The sequence below is a fragment of the Rhinatrema bivittatum genome, chromosome 9 (genome assembly GCF_901001135.1).
Source record: "Rhinatrema bivittatum chromosome 9, aRhiBiv1.1, whole genome shotgun sequence".
Taxonomy (NCBI): domain Eukaryota; kingdom Metazoa; phylum Chordata; class Amphibia; order Gymnophiona; family Rhinatrematidae; genus Rhinatrema; species Rhinatrema bivittatum.
Window position 1 is genome coordinate 94,373,092 of NC_042623.1, and position 21,424 is coordinate 94,394,515.

The window sequence follows — 21,424 nt, forward strand, 5'->3', positions numbered from 1 at the left end:
CTGAATAATTTTGTATCATCTGCAAATATGATTACCTCACTCGTCATATTCCTTTCCAGATCATTTATAAATATATTGAAAAACACGGGTCCTAGTACAGATCCTTGAGGCATTCCACTGTATACCCTTTTCCTCTGAGAAAATTGTCCATTTAATCCTGCTCTCTATTTCCTGTCTTTTAACCAGTTTGTAATCCACAAAAGGACATCGCCACCTAACCCATGACTTTTTACTTTTCCTAGAAGCCTCTCAGGAGGAACTTTGTCAACTGCCTTCTGAAAATCCAAATACACTACATCCACTGGTCCACCTATATGTACATGTTTATTAACCCCTTCAAAAAAAATGAAGCAAATTTGTGAGGCAAGACTTGCCTTGGGTAAAGCCATGCTGACTTTGTTCTATTGAGTGATGATAGATGGACAAAAAGTTGAATGTATATTTCCAGGAAGATCTTAAAGGAATACAAATCTGGATAATGTCAGCATACAGTTTAAAGTTAACTCTCAAAGATGCCAATAGTTTATATACAACATTATGTATGAATTGAAGAGAGTTGCTGAAAGGGCAGATGCCTGAGGGCCTCCAGTAGACATTTCATACCTGCTGTGATGATAGAAACTTTTGACTTAAACCAGGATAAACCCCAACAATAATCCACAAAAACAGGAATGTAAAAAATCACATCAAACAAATCAATATCCCCTATCAAAGTATTTTTTATATATAATTTTATCAATCAAGATTGCTTGAAAAATGTTTTTTGAAAGTGGGAGTTAGGATTTCATATTCAGTCAATCATTGGTTCCAACCAGGTAACTCTTGGCTTTTAGCTATAATCAAAAACACCCAACCAACCACCTATGAAATTCAAACAGTCAATCTTCTTGAAAAACTATTGTTTATATATGTATTATTAAAAAATCTCTCTATATATATTATTATATCTCTTCAGTGCATCAGTGCAAGTATTTTTTACTTTAAAAGCTTTTTGATTGCCAGTAATCTGTTTGGCATTTTTGATGAGATAATATATATATATAGAAAGATTTTTAATAATACATATTAAAAATTGTTTTCAAATAAAAAATTGTTTGAATTTCATAGGTGGTTGGTTGGGTGTTTATGATTATAGTCAAATCCCAAGGGTTACCTGGTTAGAACTAATGACTATTGAATGTGAAACCCCATCTCCCACTTTCAAATATTGTTTTTCAAGCAGTCTTGATTGATAAAATTATATATAAAATATTTTGATAAGGGTTATTGATTTATTTTATATTAAACCAGGATAAAGCAGATCCAGTTATACCAGTTTCCACAAAACATGTGATCAAAATTTCATGATTCATGGTATTAAAGGCAGCAGATATATGTAATAAAACCATGATGTATTGGGTACCAGTATCAAACCTGTGCCATATTGTATCAGTGCAAGAAAACAATAATGTCTCAATGCAATAATTCTTTCAAAAACCAAATTATTGAGGACTGAGAATGGAATGATCTTTAATAAAGTCAGAGAGTTGCTGAAAAACTACAGCTTCAATGTCCTTTGCAATAAATAACAGTGAAGAAATTGGCTGATAGATTGATGGCATAGATGAATCTAATTTTTTTTTTTTTAAGTAGAGGACAGATAGATGCCAATTTCAGAGATTTTATTAGAAAACAGGATTGTAGGGAGAGATTAACCAAATTTACTTTAAAAAAAAAAGGTAATATCATCCTTTGAGGCTTTGAACAATGGATTAGAATTGACATTTAATGGAGAAGAGGAAGAATTCATTCTCCAAATAATCTGGGTAACCTCCAACATGAAATAGAGGAAAATTCACTCCACTTAGTAGACTCTGAGAAAGGTATGGACATGGTATTGGAATCTTATGGAAATTGGTCACAAATACCCTGAATCTTATTGTTAAAAAATTTAGTAAATATTTCATATGATGGAGAACAGGGTTCTATACCAATCCTACCATTTCCAGAATATCTAAATCCGGTCAACTGTTTTACAGTACAAAATAACTTCCGTGAACTGTTGAAAGTGGTCTGAACATGTGATGACAAATAAGTATTTTTCACTTTGTTAACTAAGGCACAGTATTCAAGTAATCTCTGTAGTGTGATATACTAGACACTGAAGGAGAAGATTTCCCTGTTCTTTCAAGTTATCACAGCTTTCACTTAGTAGCAACTAATTGGAAACTAAGCCAAAGAACAAATTTGGTACAACAAATTCAAAAAGTGTTTTGAGAAGCCATAGATTCAATTGCAGACTGTAACAAAAAATTCCATTTGTCTAATTCAGCTTGGAAGTTTTTGGAACCAGCATCAGCAAGGAAGGGGTGCAAACACTTTCAAACCTGGTCAACATTACTATGATCTCTCTTGGTAGTGATTAAAGTTTTATCTAAATATGGAGGAGCTTGATTTTTTAAATTTTGGACAGCTAAATTAGATGTTAGTAAATAATAGTCGGACCAGATAATAGTTGAGATGCTCAGCTGTACCATGCTATGATAACAAAAAGCTGGGTTGGAAAAAACCAAATCCAAGGTATGTTCTTTTTTTATGAATGGGTTCCACTAATTGCTCCCACCCTCTAGGTCTCCACTAGATAGCACTAGTCCAATCCTGGGGTTAGTGAGTCAGGAGAAAGGGCATACAATTCTGAATACTACCTCTCCTAAGGCTTGCTGAAGTGATGAATTCCTGTGTGAATAAAGGAGAGGAAGTAGAAGGAGTGATGTCCCAACCTTGAGTTGCAGTTGAGAGATTCAGGAGTGTTTTTACGTTCTTCCCAATTATGAACTCCCAGCCTAGAACCTGGGAGTGACATTGCCCTTGTCAGATCCTTCTGAGGTCTGGATGGGAGTATGTAGAAGAGGAGTTTTGTGAGTTTTTTTGTCTTTCAAGACCTGTGCCTGTCATGTGAGGTTATTTCCCTTGCCTTGGAAGGCTAGAAGGTTACTGTGAATTATTTCACCCAGTTCAAGAGAGAACTATAGTGACCTGAAGTGTGCAGAGACAAGGGGTATTATTCCAACATTGTTTTATCATTTTTCTACATTGGCTTTTTGGAATGGAGTTTGAAGTCACCTTTCTTTTCCATAAGAACTATCTTTCCAATGTAAGGCCCTTTCTTCAGAGAAGTCTACTACAGCAGTTTGGAGAGGAGAACTGGAGAAAGGAGTCATAAATTCTGGAAACCCCCCTTGGGAGTCTTTATCCTGGGACACAGGATGCAGGCAGGATTTGGAAGATCTAGAGTATATCTGAAACTCAGGTACTGTGGGGAAAGAAATCCATCTACATTTAGGATATCCTCAGACCACCTGGGATACCTATCTTTCCACTCCTTTGAGGATAAGCCATTCTCAGAACCCTGCACACATGTAATAAAATTGTCACATCCATGTGCATGCGCAGGTAACAGCGCGCACATGGATGACCCGCACGCGGCTTTGAAAATTTACCCATGATACCAAAATAGTGGTGATTAATGAGAATGTAGAATGGTAGTGAGCCCCACTCATGCCAGTGAATACTTCTCAGTAATGACACCGAAGGTGAACTTGTTGGTGAGGGGCCAAAAGACCTATAGAGAAATGTGCAAAATGGTTATGGAGACTCTGGCACCAGTATCCAGTTCTGGTATTTTTTCTGCTGGAGAGTCACTTCTGTTAGTGGATATCCATCCCTGTTGCCAACTATCCTAGAATAGTATGACTACTATGCAGCCAGTGATGTCTCTGGAAAGAGAGAAATCTCTGACATAGGACAAACTATTAGACCAACAAGTGTCCTTTAAAGTGACAGACCAAGCTTGGGTGGTACCTAGTAGAGTAGAATTCTGTAGAGATGTGCAGAGAACATCCCAGGCAGAAAGTCTGTTGTAGTGAAAGGGCTACAATATTCCTATGTCCCAGTATACATCTTGAATTTCATGGACAGAGGGACCCCTGGATTTCTGAGTATGCTGAAAAATGTTTTGTCAAGGATGCTGAACCCCAATTTTTGAAGGCATACCCGGACTATCAAAGAGAAATGGACTGCAAGATTGCAGAAATGAAATTGGGGAGAAATGTGTGCAAACATGCCGTTATTTACCAGCAAAGGAATGGAGGACAGAGGAAGTATGACAGTGACTGCGTCCTAGTTAATGGGAGGGTGGTAAAGAAACCTAACCCAGCACATTATGAGCCAGCTTCTGTTACTGAAGAAGAGGAGCGGCAGACTCCCCCAGTGACTGTTTCTATTCCATGGAGTGGTCTGTGATCTGGAGGCAGGCTGAGGACTGAAAGTTGGTTGTTGCTGTCTATTGTGTTCTTTGTGTGATTATCATATGTTCCACAGGTTCCCGAGTTACATTGAAAATGTTTACTGACCCTCAGAGGGAGGGATTGGACCATGAACTCTAGACCTGATCATCTATCAGCAAGATGACCTAGCCTTTCATGCAGCTTAACAGACCTGAATATTTTCCAGGAATTGGGGTTATCTTAATTTACAGTATGAACTAATGTTGGTCCTAGGAAGGAGGGTGACCAGAAATATTGGTTTCTGTTAGAAATTGTTTGTTATGCTGACATAAGACAAATTGGTTGAGTTTGTAAGAAAAAAAACCCTTCTTGAAAAAATAACATTCTAAAACTATGAAAAAATGGTGTTCCTTGATTCCTTTTAATGATCTATTGCTTCACTCATAATTTTTTTCTTGTTAGGTGGGATCCATCACAATTTAGAATCCTGACCTTGCTTCTAAATTATTTTCCTTTGCAGATTTCTGAGTACACCTGTTCTCCTATCCTTTGTCCTACCTTAAGAGTTAATATTTCCATCAACAAGTCTTGCGGGAGAAGTGAGGAGACAGAAGAGATAATGGTTCAATAAAAAGCATTTGAAATAAGATCTTTAATCCAGAGACCTTAGGAGTGTATTAGTATTAGAGGAGGAGGAGTTTTGATTGAGTACTTTTTTGGCATTTCTCCATGGGGATGTCTGCAAGGAATTCAAAATTTTTCTATAATGTTCCTTGCAAAGGCTGGCATATGTGATGCCGCTGGTGGGACAGTTCGCTTCTTACTAGTTGTGTTCCTGTATGGATTTTCATGGATGGGGCCCAGATGTACCCATGTTCTCAACCCCTCTGGGTGGAAGAGACATTTTTTCCTCAGATTTTGGAGGGGTGGGTCCTGCCATCCCTGGGTTATGTTTTTCCCTAAATAGAACTAGTAGAATGTTATGGAATAAATATATTGTAAAAATGTTGTTTGAAAACTGTATGTAGTGTATGTAGTGTATTATGAACGATCCAAGTCTACAATCTTATGCAGACTGCATGCTCCACTAAGGTTAGAATTCTACCAGGTGACTAGATCAGATTATAACAACATCTATTGTCATTGTTATTTGTAAAGTATATGTAATGTCTCTGAAAAAATTTGAAGCATCTCCTGTCCCCATATTATTTTGTATGGGAGCAGGAGAATATAGAGACCCTATGGGGCGGATTTTCAGAGCCCTGCTCGCCTAAATCCGCCTAAATCCGGGCGGATTTAGGCGAGCAGGGCCCTGCGCGCCGGTGCGCCTATGTTCAATAGGCCTACCGGCGCGCGCAGACCCCAGGACTCACATAAGTCCCGGGGTTTGGCGAGGGGGGCATGTCGGGGGCGGGCCCGGTCGGCGTGGCGTTTTGGGGGCGTGTCGGCAGCGTTTTGGGGGCGGGCCCGGGGGCATGGTTACGGCCCGGGGCGGTCCGGGGGCGTGGCCGCGCCCTCCGTACCTGCCCCCAGGTCGCGTCCTGGCGCGCTAGCGGCCCGCTGGCGCACGGGGATTTACGTCTCCCTCCGGGAGGCGTAAATCCCCCGACAAAGGTAAGGGGGGGTTTAGACAGGGCCGGGCGGGTGGGTTAGGTAGGGGAAGGGAGGGGAAGGTGAGGGGAGGGCAAAAGAAAGTTCCCTCAGAGGTCGCTCCGATTTCGGAGCGGCCTCGGAGGGTAGGCTCGAGGGTAGGCTGCGCGGCTCGGCGCGCGCCGGCTATACAGAATCGATAGCCTTGCGCGCGCCGATCCAGGATTTTAGCGGCTACGCGCATATCTACTAAAATCCCGCGTACTTTTGCTGGCGCCTGATGCGCCAGCAAAAGTACGCCAATTCGCGCGGTTTGAAAATCTATCCCCATAGGTCTCCACTATATGGCCCTGGTCCAATCCTGGGATTAGTGAGTCAGAACCTGGGGTGTACTATTCTGAAAAGTACCTCTCCTGAGGCTTGCTGGAGTGATGAGCTCCTGTGTGAATAAGGGAAGGGCGAGTATAGAGCACAGAGTGGCAATCTTGAGTTGCAGTTGAGAGATACAGGAGTATTTTTGTATTCTCCCCAATTTTGGGCCCCCAGACTAGAACCTGGACGTGACACTGCCTTTGCCAGCAACTTCACAGGTCTAGAAGGGAGTATTTGGAAGATGATAAGAGTTTTAAGGTTTTTGTCTTTAAAGACCTGTGCCTGTCTGTGAGACTGTTTCCCCTGCCTAAGAATGTCAGGAGGGTCCTGTAAATCCTTTTGTCTAGTTCAAGAAGGGAATAAAGTGACCTGAAGTGTGCAGAGAGACAAGCAGTACTTTTCCAAAGTTGTTTTACCTTTTCCTATCTTAGTTTTTGGGAAGGAAGTTTTAAGCCACCCTTCCTTACCATATGGCCGGGAAGTTTTAAGAACTGTCTTTTCAGTGTAAGGCCTTTCCTTCAGACAGTTCTACTACAGCAATTTGGAGAGGAGAGATAGAGAAAGGAGATGTGACCTATGGATACCTCCACAGGAGTCTTCACCATGGACACAGGACACATGCAGGTTTAGAAGATCTGGAGTGCATCTTACCTTAGGTACTGTGGGGAAAGGAATCCTTCCACATTTAGGAGACACACAGCCCACTGGGGCGCTTTCCTTCCACTTCCCTGGAAGGTAAGCCATTCAAGGGATGCAGCATTGAGGGATACTTTCATAAAGAGAGATAGAGGAACACCAAATCTGTACTCTAGGAGACCTGTTTCAGACTGGATATAAATGGAAACCCTTGTTTATGCACTTGATTATTTTCAACCCAATCATAGGTAAACATTTAATATGGAACAACAACCAGTGAGTCCAGCCTGTCTTTTAGTGTACCTGCCCCAAAGATCTAATAGTAATTCATGGGCAAGGGATTCCACTCACATGCCTGGGGCTAGGATGACATCCTTCCCCCCAGGCATCAGGAACTCACTCAAAGACAAAGAACTAGTTATTGTCAGGCCGATACCAGTAAAGCGCGGCCACATTACCCCATTTCTAACCCGCTGTGTACTCCACAATTTCGCCGCGTAGTCTAACCCGCGAGTTCACTATCTGTTTTTACCGATCCTGTACCGCTTCTTTAACTCGACACGTATCCCTTTCCGCCCGCGGCATGTATATGTATGTAAACGATCCGATAGCTATTCCCTCCCATACAGTAAAGTGCGCCCCGACTATCGCCTTTTAGCCTGCTATCTTGCCGCGTCTTTAACCTACTAATTACTACCGCCTACCCTGACCCTTGTGTTAGTGCGGTTCACTGGTTGCTCAGCATATTCAATTTAAAGCTTTAACCTTGGTATTTAAGGCTCAGCATGATCCCATATATTCCATTGCACTGTCTGTATTCAGAAGAATGTAATTAACTGATTCTATTTATTTATTTAGAAACTTTTCTATACCATCGCTAAGTTATATACCATCGCAACGGTTTACAAATAGGCACATAGACTAAGGTAAGTAAATGTAGGATATCGTACATTCTAACAGGTGACAATAAAGTTCGGTTACAATTTCATAAATAAAATCATTATTTGAGTAATGTTGGTCAAGTCCAGGTATATTATTGAGTTACTATCGCTTTGAAATATTACTTCTTAAATGTAGGATTGAGTAAATTCATTCTCATCTGCATTACCCTGTACTTTCATTCTCTACCCTCCACACTCTGTAGTGAAGGCTTTTTTAAAGAGCCATGTTTTTAGATTTTTCTTAAAAGTTTCAGATTATTCTGTAATCTGAGTTCGGGGGGCATCGTGTTTCCATAGTATGGGGCCCAAGCCAATGATAAAGCCCTTTCTCTCACTTGGGTTAATTTTGCTGACTTTACTGAATGGATTGTTAGTAGTGCTTTGTTTGCTGATCGGAGGTTTCTTTGTGGAACGTGTACTCGTAGGCTGGTTTTAGCCAGTCTGCTTCTTTATCATATATTAGTTTGTGTATGGTGCATAAGGCTCTTTGTATTTTATCCTGTATTCGACTGGGTAACCAATGTAAGTCTGCTAGAGTTTCGTTATATGGTCCCTCCTCATTTTTTTCCCATTAGTATTCTGGCTGCAGTATTTTGAAGTATCTGGAGTGGTCTTATCGATGTGCTTGGGAGTCCTAGTAGAGGTGTGTTGCAGTAGTCAGTGCTAGAAAATGAAAAGTGTTTTGCAGTACTGTTCTGAAGTGGGGCAGGTGTGAGAGTAAATGGTTTCAATCTTCTGAGGACCATAAGTTTGCGTAGCCTTCTCTTACTTTATAGATATGTGTTGCTTCAGGTTGATTTCTGGGTCCATTATTACTCCCAGATTCCTTACTTTTCGGCTAGCTCAATTTTTTGTTATTCTTAGGGTTATCGGTGTTTGAATGATTTTAGTATGTTTTCTCTCAAGGTGAAGGAATTCAGTTTTGTCAATGTTGATAACCAGTTCCATCTGGTTTAGTAGTTGTTTAATTATGTCTAGGTACATGTTAGCTAGACTTAATGTTTTTTCAATTGTGTCGTCTATTGGTAGAATTAATTGAATGTCGTCTGCGTAAATGTAATGTATTATCCCTAGGCCTGCCAGCAGATGACATAAGGGTAGCATATATATGTTAAAGAGGGTAGCAGACAGCGCTGAACCCTGAGGTACTCCTGTTTCAAGTTTACATTTTTCTGATAATGTGTTTTTTATCTGGACTTGAAAGAATCTGTTGTTTAGGTAGGATCTGAACCAGTTTATTGTTTTGTCACATAATCCAATTTCTTCAAGTCTTTTTAGTAGTATTTTGTGGTTTACTGTATCGAAGGCTGCAGATAAGTCGAGCATTATAAGGATGTAATGTTTACTGTTATCAAAACCTCTTAGTATGTTGTCTGTTAGTGAGAGAAGTAATGTCTCAGTGCTGTAGTGTTTTCGGAAGCCGTGTTGTGAAGGGTACAGTATGTTATTATTGTCTAGGTGTTCAGCTAACTGTTTCTGTACTGTTTTCTCTATTAATTTAGCTAATAATGGGAGGTTTGAGACTGGGCGGTAGTTAATGAGGATTAATGGGTCACTGTTTTTCTTTTTGATGATTGGCTTAATGATTGCCCCTTTTAGTGTATCTGGCATTAATCCTTCAGTTCTACCACCAAAAGTCGCCCAGTCCCAAACCAACCCAATCCACAGGAAAAAAAATGCTTCTCGCACTTAGCCACCCAGTCCCAACCAACCCAATCCACAGAAAAAAAAAATGCTTCTTGCACTTAGCCGCCCCAGTCCCAAACCAACCCAATCCACAGAAAAAATATGCTTCTCGCACTTAGCCGCCCAGTCCCAAACCAACCCAATCCACAGAAAAAAAAATGCTTCTCGCACTTAGCCGCCCAGTCCCAACCAAACCAACCCAATCCAATCCAAGCCCAAGCAGAGAGAGACGAAATTTCATAGTCCAAACTTTCCCTCAGCCCCCGCTCACCTGCCCTGGCCGCGGCCATGCAAGCCCCAGCAGCAGCAGTAGAAGTAGAAGGGCGGCGAGAGAGAGCGGCTTCAGCAGCCCCGCCAGCGAAGATGAATACGTGCACGCCTGTAGGTCCAATATGGGCGTTCAATATGGGCGTTCAAGGCAGCAAAGGCGCATGCGCACATGCCGTGACCTCCAACGTCCAGCCGGTCACGGCGTGTGCTCATGCACCTTCGCTGCCTTGAGCGTCCATATTGGACGTACAGGCGTGCACGTATTCACTTTAGCCGGTGGGGATGCTGAAGCCGCTCTCTCTCGCCACTCTCTCTCGCCGCCCTTCTACTGCTGCTGCTGGGGGCTTGCGTGGCCGCGGCCAGGAAAGGTGAGCAGGGGCTGGGGGAAAGTTACATATATGTTTATATATAATATATAAATAAAGAGAGATATAGACATATATATATATATATATATCCACACTGGCACTCTCTTAATTTTAGGGTATTTACAAAAATGAGCACTATACAAAAAAAAAGTATTTATACCCAAAATCAAAACGTCTAAATATTTCAAAGAAAATCTTGTTACAAAAACTTATTTATTAATTTTCTCATATACACATTGTAAACATATCAATACCATCCCCCATAATTAAAATATCCATACAAATCCCATTCATACTAGTCACACTAAAAAATATACACAATACAAATGTCGCATAAAATTACTTCTATAATCCTTCACCAGCCCTATTACCCAAATAGCTAAACATAAGCAATAGTTCTTAAACAAACCTAGTCACCTACCCAACAAAGGCCTAATTTTCACCTAATGAAAGACTTTATCAGGACCCCGGCAGAAAGGACAGCACCTGAAAATCCAGCACTCAGCAGAACAGCTACTCTGGTCCTACCGGGGAAACTCCCAGAAGGCGCCAGGGAGGAGTCTTCACTAAATACGGAGGGAACTCCTGAGAATACGAAGTGGAGCTCCTGGAAGGAGTCGGGCTAGAAGGGAGAGAAGCCTCGAAAGGAGAAGTTCAATTGCTGGAGGAGATATTGGATTGGCAGCCCGAAGAAGAAGTTCTTTTCCAGGAGAAGGAACCCGAATCATTGCAGCTGGTAAGACCAGAACCTTTCACACTTGATACCATTTGGTTAGCCTTAGAGATGGTTAACAAAAATGTAACAGTGCAATTAAACGCTGTTACTACTAAAATGGGCCAAATAAGCAACCAGATTAAGAAAATGAAGGAAAAGCAAGTGGAAACTAAAAAGGAAATCGATGTTATAAAAACAGATATTGGGCTTTTAAAAAATCAATACCATGAGATGGCGAAAGACAATAGCTATCTCTTAAAAAAACTGGAAAACCTAGAAAACCAGCGGAGAGTAAAAACCTTAGGTTAATTAATTTCCCAAAGAAATTGTCGATATCACCATCTGAAATGTGGAAAAAATATGATATGGAGAATTTGAAGATAGCACAGGAAATATTGCCACCACTTTCAAGAATTTACTTCTTGCTGGTGAGGAAAAAAATACCAACAAGAAATACAGGAATTCAACAGCTTTCTCCTATAAATTTAAACTTGACTGAGTTATTAGAAACTCCAGCAGAAGAAGAACCACAACCTGCAACTTTGATTATAACTTTTCTTCTAGAATCAGACAGAAACTGGGTCCTTAAAGCATACATTCGGAGTCAACGGGAACCTTTTCTTGGGCTTAGAGTACAGGTTTTTCCAGACCTAGCCAAGGAAACACAACTTAAGAGAAAAGAATTTCTAGAGTTAAAACCTAGTGTGTTGAAACTGGGTGTACAACTTTTATTAAATTTCCGTGTAAATGTATTATAAAATATAAAGATTTGACATATATTTTCTTCTTACCATCTCAATTAAGACAATTTCTAAATGATAGAGTTGTTGATATGGTGGACCTTAAAACTTAGTCTGGTGATTGAATGATAACCTCATAGTAGGAGTTGCAATGCGAGTCTAAATGTAGACCGTGAAAATAGTTTCGGATGTAAGAATAGCCGTCAGTCATTAATGGATGGGATCTTGATGGACTTTGTTGTACATCACAGACAAGCAGTTTCGAAGGGGTGATTCCCCTGAGGCAGGACCTTTTGCGGTCCGAAACGCGATCGCTTCGGGACTGAGAATGAGTCGCCAATTGAGATGAGTATCATCATTTAAAAGTAGTTGTGACTGACTGCCATCATAGCCTTAAAATAAAAGCTACTAAGGATTAGGGATGTGAATCGTTTTTTGACGATTTAAAATATCGTCCGATATATTTTAAATCGTCAAACATTGTTAGGGCCACGATACAATACCAATTCCCCCGATTTATCGTCAAAAAATCGTAAATCGGGGGAAGGGGGAGAGCAGGAAAACCGGCACACTAAAACCCCCTAAAACCCACCCCGACCCTTTAAATTAAATCCCCCACCCTCCCGAACCCCCCCCCCAAAATGCCTTAAATTACCTGGGGGTCCAGCGGCGGTCCCGGAACGGCAGCGGTCCGGAACGGCCTCCTGCAATTGAATCGTGTTGTCTTCAGCCGGCGCCATTTTTTCAAAATGGCAGCGCAAAATGGCGGCGGCCATAGACCAACACGATTCGACTGCAGGAGGTCGTTCCGGACCCCCGCTGGACTTTTGGCAAGTCTTGTGGGGGTCAGGAGGCCCCCCAAGCTGGCCAAAAGTCCCTGGGGGTCCAGCGGGGGTCCGGAAAATGATCTCCTGCCACGAATCGTTTTCCGTACGGAAATGGGCGCCGGCAGGAGATCGACTGCAGGAGGTCATTCGGCGGCGGTCTGGAACCCCCGCTGAACGACCTCCTGCAGTCGATCTCCTGCCGGCGCCATTTTCCGTACGGAAAACGATTCGCGGCAGGAGATCATTTTCCGGACCCCCGCTGGACCCCCAGGGACTTTTGGCCAGCTTGGGGGGGCCTCCTGACCCCCACAAGACTTGCCAAAAGTCCAGCGGGGGTCCGGAACGACCTCCTGCAGTCGAATCGTGTTGGTCTATGGCCGCCGCCATTTTGAAAAATGACGCCGGCTGAAGACAACACGATTCAATTGCAGGAGGCCGTTCCGGACCGCTGCGTTCCGGACCGCCGCTAGACCCCCAGGTAATTTAAGGCATTTGGGGGGGGTTCGGGAGGGTGGGGGATTTAATTTAAAGAGTTGGGGTGGGTTTTAGGGGGTTTTAGTGTGCCGGCTCACGATTTTCACGATTTTCACGATACTTTAAACACCCAAACGGCAAACAATACGATTCCCTCCCCCTCCCAGCCGAAATCGATCGTTAAGACGATCGAGGACACGATTCACATCTCTACTAAGGATACGTTTCATTTTGAAGTTCATCAGTATACTGTGGGATTTTACTTAAACATGATGAAAAAGATAAAAATTGAAAAAAGGATACAAATAAAGTAAAGTGACCCGATACCAAAATAAGAGTCTGTTATACTTCACTGACTCTAGGAGTAAGGGTCCCACAAAATTAGTATTTTGAAGTTTAAAGTTTGATGGCTTAATAATATACACATGAAGTAGATACCAGTTTAACCATACATTGGGATACCCTGTTATAGAGTCCATCAAGATAGGGTGAGAGAACATAATAGAAATTTCACTTTTTTGAGAATTTCCTCCAAATGACGCCAAATCTTCACCAAGGTGTACTGTGCTATTCGTGCGTCTCACTCTACATGCGAAACTGGCCCCTAAACCACCAACACCTTGCCTTGCTATTAGGTGGCCCTCCTACAGAGATATAAATACTTCCCTACTATGAGGGCCTTGTAGATAGTCTCTCTCTCTCAGATTCTTGCACAGTGGAGTAAATGTGCTATACAATAATACTGATGCAAAGCAGTAAGTTACCATATCATGTGATAACTTATAAACACACCCCTTTTCATTATTAACACTTTTTGATGAATGATGGGGTTAGTGAGGCAATTTTCAAAACTGGCATTCTAATCAGGAAAATAGGTTTATACCCATATTAATGACTTTGAAAATTGGCTTTATATGTATAACTTAAGGACATTAATCTTTATCTTTAGGATACTAGTGAAAAGAAGCTTATGCATCTACTTTGTATTCATTCACCTTGAAAGATAATAGGCTAAACATTTAAATTGGTGCAAAAGAGTTTCTCATTAGAGATCTTACTTGCAAGAATAATATTTCACAACATACTACATATCAATATTGTGCAACATGTTTGTGAATTTGAAGTGTATCTTTACAATGTACCATGTATTTCTCCAGCAAATATGACTGTTTACCTTAATAAACATAATTGAAGAAATAATTTGATTTGAGCCAAATGACTTAAATCATGTATTATAAACTTTGCCATAAGCAGAGGGCTTCTTTCAAGAGCACGGTTTATTTGATAATAATTCTAAATTGCAATAATAAAACCCCTTAAAATTGTTTTAAAAAATGGGGGGAAGCCACTATTTCTGATTAAATTTTAATTTTACAATGAGAGCCAATTAAATCAATTTTGCTAAAATATTCAAATAATATTGGAAATAGTTCACTATATTACTGAATATCTTATATAATTCATAATGAAAAGTTAAGCTGAGGAGCAAGCCCCTATGGTTTGAGCCCCAATGCTGTAGGGCTGCAGTGCTAGAGATTTGGTTTTGAATTCTCGATTTGGTACAACCAGTTGAGTTTGCACAATAAGGTTTTCACTTGTACAATTATTTGCATAGATTTTTTTTATTTTCTGAAATTGCAGGAAATTAAAACTAAGGGCAAAAGATATGGTCTATTAGTAAACAGACTTGTAAACTTTTTGCATTTTCATTCTGTCTGAAATGTAAATCTGACTTTTGACAATAAGGCAGTTATTTATGTACAAACCCCCTTAGAATCTCCACTAGACCCGGGGCCTAGAATAAGACCTGTGAGGTAGCTGCATTGGTGAGCTCTTGTCTGCCCGAGAGTAGGTAGTGCTTGAGATCAGTGTAGTGTTTTGTTTTTTCTTTTCAAAGAAAAGGATCTATTTTCTTTGCTCCCCTATTCTTCTTGTTAGGCTGGGTTTCAAGGGAATGAAATATCACTTTTCTGGTCCACAACCAAGTGTGCTTCCGTGTTTTGAATAACTTTAAGGATTTTTGGACTTTAATATGATTTTCTTTGTTCCCCTGGTAGTGCTCAAGAAGGGAAATGTCCCCTGCTCTGGGAAAAGCTAGGAAGAGAGAAACCACATTTTTCCAATTCACATTTAGTGGTTAGAATGTGGTAACTCTGTGGAAAGGTACAAGGTAATATGAAATGCCTTGAGCTGGGATCTACTTAATTCAGGGCTGGTATTCCATGCATGGATCCACAGACTGCCTCTGTGGAACCTAGGCTCAGTCTACAGATAGCCTGGTACATAACCCCACCACTGAGGATCGTCTGGTCCCTGAGGGATGCAAAAGGTATGTGACATACCTAGAAGGTGTTCCCAACATTTAGACAGCTAGGAGGCTAAGTAACAATGTGGAATCCTGGAAGAAAACTCATGAGCTCTTCTCCCTGTGTATACTGATATTAGGTGATATGGAAGTATTAAAGCTCTGTAAGTGGAAGTTGTGTCTCAGGTATTGACTGTGGTTTGTCCATAAAGAGGGATTACTATGGAAATACCTCTTAGATTTATTTTAAATTGGGAAAGTGGCTTATAAATTGTATAGCATAAATAAATCAGCAAATAAATAAATAAATAAATAAATAAACAAACTGGTCCGGACTGGAATTAAAATTTACCCTAACCTAAGTGTTACATGTTTGAACCTTTAGGGGCGGATTTTAAGAGCCGTGCTCGCCTAAATCCGCCCAAATCCGGGCGGATTTAGGCGAGCAGGGCCCTGTGCGCCGGTGAGCCTATTTTACATAGGCCTACCGGCGCGCGCAGAGCCCCGGGACTCGCGTAAGTCCCGGGGTTTTCTGAGGGGGGCGTGTCGGGGGCGTGTCGGGGGCGTGTCGGGGGCGGGCCCGAACCGCGTGGCGTTTTCGGGGCATGTCCGGAGCGTTCCGGGGGCGGGCCCGGGGGCGTGGTTACGGCCCGGGGGCGGTCCAGGGGCGTGGCCGCGCCCTCCGTACCCGCCCCCAGGTCGCATCCCGGCGCGCAAGAGGCCCGCTGGCGCGCGGGGATTTACGCCTCCCTCCGGGAGGCGTAAATCCCCCGACAAAGGTAAGGGGGGGGTTTAGACAGGGCCGGGCGGGTGTGTTAGGTAGAGGAAGGGAGGGGAAGGTGAGGGGAGGGCGTTAGAGGATTCCCTCCGAGGCCGCTCCAATTTCGGAGCGGCCTCGGAGGGAACGGGGGTAGGCTGCGCGGCTCGGCGCGCACCGGCTATATGAAATCGATAGCCTTGCGCGCGCCGATCCAGGATTTTAGCGGATACGCGCGGCTACGCGCGTATCTACTAAAATCCCGCGTACTTTTGCTTGCGCCTGATGCACCAGCAAAAGTATGCCTATTCGCGGTATTTTAAAATCTACCCCTTAGTGCATCATAAGTCAGAGAATGTTATGTTACTGACTTATCTAACAATAATCCAGCATTGAGACACCAATCCCAGCGTGATTAGTACGGTAGATGTTTCCAATCTGACACACTGCCTTTTGTGAAGCTTTTGGAGATTTTTGAGTGATTTGACTTTTTTTTGGGGGGGGAGGAAGTTTTGCCCTTCCTTCTCGCCAAAAAGAAATGGGGAATAAGGGAGGTATTTTTCCCTGCTGTTAAATATTGGGACTTTCAGTCAGAAACATCTAATTAGCATCTGAGGAGCATGATGGAAAAGTGAAAAATATTTCATCTGAAGAACCCTATAGGAGTTTCTACCTCTGGAAGGAGAAAGGACTAGAAGAATCAGAGTCTTTGGAGAATCATCTTGACCTTGGGTATTTTTCCTTTTAAAGGGGTAAAACCAGTTTCAGCTAGGGGATTCCACTCCAGCTTGGAAGCCTTGCTTCCATACACAGGAAGACAAGATATCTCAGGTTGCAACACTGAAAATACTTCATATATCAAGCCCAAATGGGAAGTTTATTTAGAACATGGACATAAGAGTGAGGAACTGAGCTGGATGCCAACTTAAAACAACTGAGGAAGTCCCAGAGTAAACAAATTTTCTATGGAACAGCCAACCACAGTATCCCATATAATTTATTGGGACATATATATGGAGAGAACACCCACAGTAAGTTCTTTCATTCTGAATCTTGGGTCATGGAGGTATACCCTCCCCCAAACTGAAGAATCCACAATGGGGTTTTGTAGTACATAAGAACATAACAACATGCCATACTGGGTCAGACCAAGGGTCCATCAAGTCCAGCACCCTGTTTCAAACAGTGGCCAATCTAGGAGACAAGAACCTGGCAAGTACCCAAACAATAAGTAGTTCCCATGCTACTGAAGCCAGTAATAGCAGTGGCTAATCCCTAAGTCAACTTGATTAATAGCCGTTAATGGACTTCTCTTCCAAGAACTTATCCAAACCTTTTTTAAACACAGCTACACTAACTGTACTAACCACATCCTCTGGCAACAAATTCCAGAGCTCAATTGTGCATTGAGTGAAAAAGAATTTTCTCTGATTTGTTTTAAATGTGCTACTTGCTAACTTCATAGAGTGCCCCCAGTCCTTCTATTATCCGAAAGAGTGAAAAACTGATTCACATACACCCATTCTAGACCTCTCATGATTTTAAAGACCTCCTTCATATCCCCGCTCAGTCATCTCTTCTCCAAGCTTTATCATTTTGGTTGCCCTTCTCTGTACCTTCTCCAGTGCAACTATATCTTTTTTGAGATGTGGGCAACCAGAACTGTGTGCAGCTTTCAAGGTGCGGTCTTATCATGGAGCGATACAGAGGCATTATGACATTTTCCGTTTTATTCACCATTCCCTTCCTAATAATTCCTAACATTCTGTTTGGTTATTTGACTGCTACAGCACATTGAGCTCACAATTTCAATGTATTATTATGACACCTAGCTCTTCTTCATGGGTAGTAGCTCCTAATAGGGAACCTAATATCATGTAACAACAGCATGGGATATTTTTCCCTATGTGTTTCACCTTGCACTTGTCCACATTAAATTTCATCTGCCATTTGAATGCCCAATCTTCCAGCTTGCAAGCTCCTACTGCAATATATCACAATATGCTTGTGATTAACTACTCCAAATAATTTTGTATCATTTGCATATTTGATTACTTCATTTTTCATATTCCTTTCTAGATCATTTATAAATATATTGAAAAACACCAGTCCAACAGGCCGATTCAGTAAAGTGTGCTGAGCCGTGCACACTGTTCAATATGCGTTTGGTCATGTGTTTCGAGGGGTGACTGTTACCCCTTATACTGTAAGGGGTTTAGCGCCTCGAAAACGCATGGTCAAACCCCCTGAAAACTAATAGCGCTCATCACATGAAAATGCATGTTGATGAGCCTATTAGTCATTCACCCAGGATTCAAAAAGTAAAATGGTATCCAAACCGCACATTTTACACTCATAAATTAATGCCTGCCTTTGAGCAGGCTGGAAATGTACAGAAAAGCAGAAAATACTGCTTTTGGCGGGGTACAGAGATACAATTATTCATGTTTATTGACTGGCTTAACACATGTACTCCTAACTTACAATTTAATTTTTGTATGCATCGATCTCAGATCGCTTTTTGGACATTCTCGTTTCAGTGCATGATGGCAAATTCTTGACCACCATCCATCGAAAAGACACGGATAGGAACACCTTGTTATCTTTTCAAAGCTGCCACCCCAGTACTTTGAGAGGAAATATTCCCACCGGCCAATTTTTTAGACTACGTAGGCTTTGTTCCACTAGGAGTGAATTCATTCACCAAGCTGAAATAATGTCATCCCGTTTTTTATCTAGAGGGTACCCCAGGCGAGTGGTGAGACAAGCTATGAAACGTGCGTTATTCACTGACCGGGATTTGTTGTTCCTTCCACCATCTCGATCTGATACTTCAGTTACTAACTGCATTCTGCCTTTCTCTACTCTTAGCCGACAGATTACCACCATGATCCGTAGACATTGGCGTGCTCTGTCCCTGGATACGGTGTTCCCGGGCCCCCTTCGGTTTACCTACCGGAGGGGTAAAAACTTACGAGACAAACTTGTCCACGCGGATCTTTCCCAGTTACAGGATCCCGTGAGTGCGCTGGGACATCACCCATGTGGCCATTGCACAATGTGCTCCCATACAATCTCTACTACATCGTTTATTCACCCGGTTTCTCAAGTTTTTCAGTTTCGTTCACATTCAGACTGCACCACATCAGGAGTTATTTATTTGATCACTTGCCCCTGTCCCTTAGTATACATAGGGAAAACCTCTCGTATGGTCAAAACACACATTATAGAGCACTGCTCCAACATTCGGCATTCAAGAGAGAATGAACCTTTGGTTGACCATTGGTTAAAAAAATCCCATACTCTTTCAGACCTTATGTACAGCGTTATTGAGGTGTTTCCACGGCCTGTTCGCGGTGGTCATTATGCTGAACAGCTTGGTCACATTGAACAGCGTTGGATTTTTATCTTAGACACTGTTACCCCTAAGGGACTCAATCGGGAGATCGAATGGTTCTTGTTTACTTAGATCTGTCATGACTAAGGTTGGTTGTGTATAATGCTGTTTGGGTGCGCTACAGGAACGGGAACCAATGAACGGGGTCCTTTGATCCACGTGATTGGTTCACCTGTAGTTTTGGCGCCACTGCCATTCTTTAAATACCTGTCAGTGTTAAGGGAAAGTGCGCTCCCTGCCAAATTTAAGCATACCAGCTGTCAGGTAATATTGTGGTTTAACTTCTCTGTACTTTTGTTCGGTTATAAGTCCTATATCGTATCCTGATTCTTTATTGATTTATTTCAGTATTTCGCATATGAATTCCTGGTGGCGTGCCCTCCCGATGCAGCCCTAGGCAAAACACGGGACCGTGTCGGGGGACGCCGTAAAGTTTCATGCGGTATAAACCAGTGGAGTTGCCTGATTGAATGAATAAAAACCTCTTTGACCTTTGAAAACTATTGTGAGTACTTTGTCAGGATTGACAACGAACCTGCACTTTTGGTAACTGAAATCTCCCATTATTACTAAACTGCCAAATTGGTTAGCTTCCCTGATTTCTCTTAGCATCTCATCATCTGTCTGATCATTTTTCTCAGGTGGGTGGTAGTATACTCCTATTTCTATACTCTTATCCAATAAACATGGGATTTCTACCCATATAGATTCTAATGAGAATTTAGTCTCTTATATAATCTTTATCCTGTTGGACTCTATGCCCTCCCGGACATAAAGTATCACATCACCACCAAGTTGATCCTTCCTATCATTGCTATATAATTTGTACCCTGCTATAGCAATGTCCCACTAGTTGTCCTCTTTCTACCACATCTCTGAGATGCCAATTATATTTATCTCATCATTCACTACTATTTACTCTAACTCTCCCATCTTACTTTTTAGACTTCTGGCATTGGAATACAGACATTTCGAAGTGAGTTATTTGTATTAACAATCTGCTTTTCAGCTGATATGATTAATTTGGAATCCATTAGGACAGGTGATTCTCTATGAATAGGCACATGGTCTACTTTTGTTTTTATTGGAACCTCTCTGTTGGGATGTTCTAACTTTCCTGTTTCATTAGTATCCTTTGAAGATACCGTCCTGTGAACCATGCATTTCTGAGTGACTGTCAGCTTTCCCCTTGTTCTAGTTTAAAAGCTGCTCTATCTCCTTTTTAAAAGTTAGTGCCAGCAGCCTGGTTCCACTCTGGTTAAGGACATTCTGTCCTTTAGAAAGTCTCCCCCTTTTCCAAAAGGTTGTCCAGTTCCTTACAAAACTGAATCCCTCTTCCCTATACCATCATCTCATCCACACATTGAGACTCTAGAGCTCCTGCGACTGAGCATGCCTTTACCTTCACAGTAGTCTAGAAGAGGAGCTACATTTAAAAGAAAGTTCATATTTAAAAAGATGATATAATGTGTCAAATATAGACAAAACAAGCATGAATCAGGTTTCTTTGAAGAGTTGTCACACATCTGAATAAGAGACCTATATTGTCCCTTTTTCAAATATTTAAACAACTCATTTACAACATAATCACTGAATAATTCTTATGTAAGCCCTACAAAGAAGGTTGAATACTTGTAATTGGTATCCTCCAAAGACAGCAGGATATCAGTCCTCACACGAGAGACATCATCTGATAGAGCTCGGCAAAGAAAACTTAAGTCAAAGTTTTTGTTGTGTTTGCCTGCGGACTGCTGCAATTACTCCAGTACCAAGCCTGAAGCAATACCTTCTGATGCCAGGGCAGGCTCCTGAATAGACACATGGCAGGCTGCCACGCTCAAGCTGCCTCTGACGCCGCTACTTCTTTCAGGCCTTCCTAAGGTGCACATGCTCCCAACATTGCTCCTCTTAAAGGGTCCGTGGTGGAAAAATGCCAATTGCACCCCATGATGACATAACCAACAAGGGCCTATAACAGACCAGCTCAGTAGCACTTCCTTGCCTTGGCAATAGGTCGACTACTGTTTAGTACAGCAAACTGCCTCAGCATTTCTGGTCTGTGTCTTCGTTTTGTGGTCAGT

At 41.9% G+C, this 21,424-nt stretch overlaps 1 protein-coding gene across 1 annotated transcript in view; it reads right to left on the bottom strand.

Moving 5' to 3' along the window:
* FOXP2 (forkhead box P2) overlaps positions 1-21,424 on the bottom strand; it is a 1,080,393-nt gene that overhangs the window by 894,316 nt on the left and 164,653 nt on the right.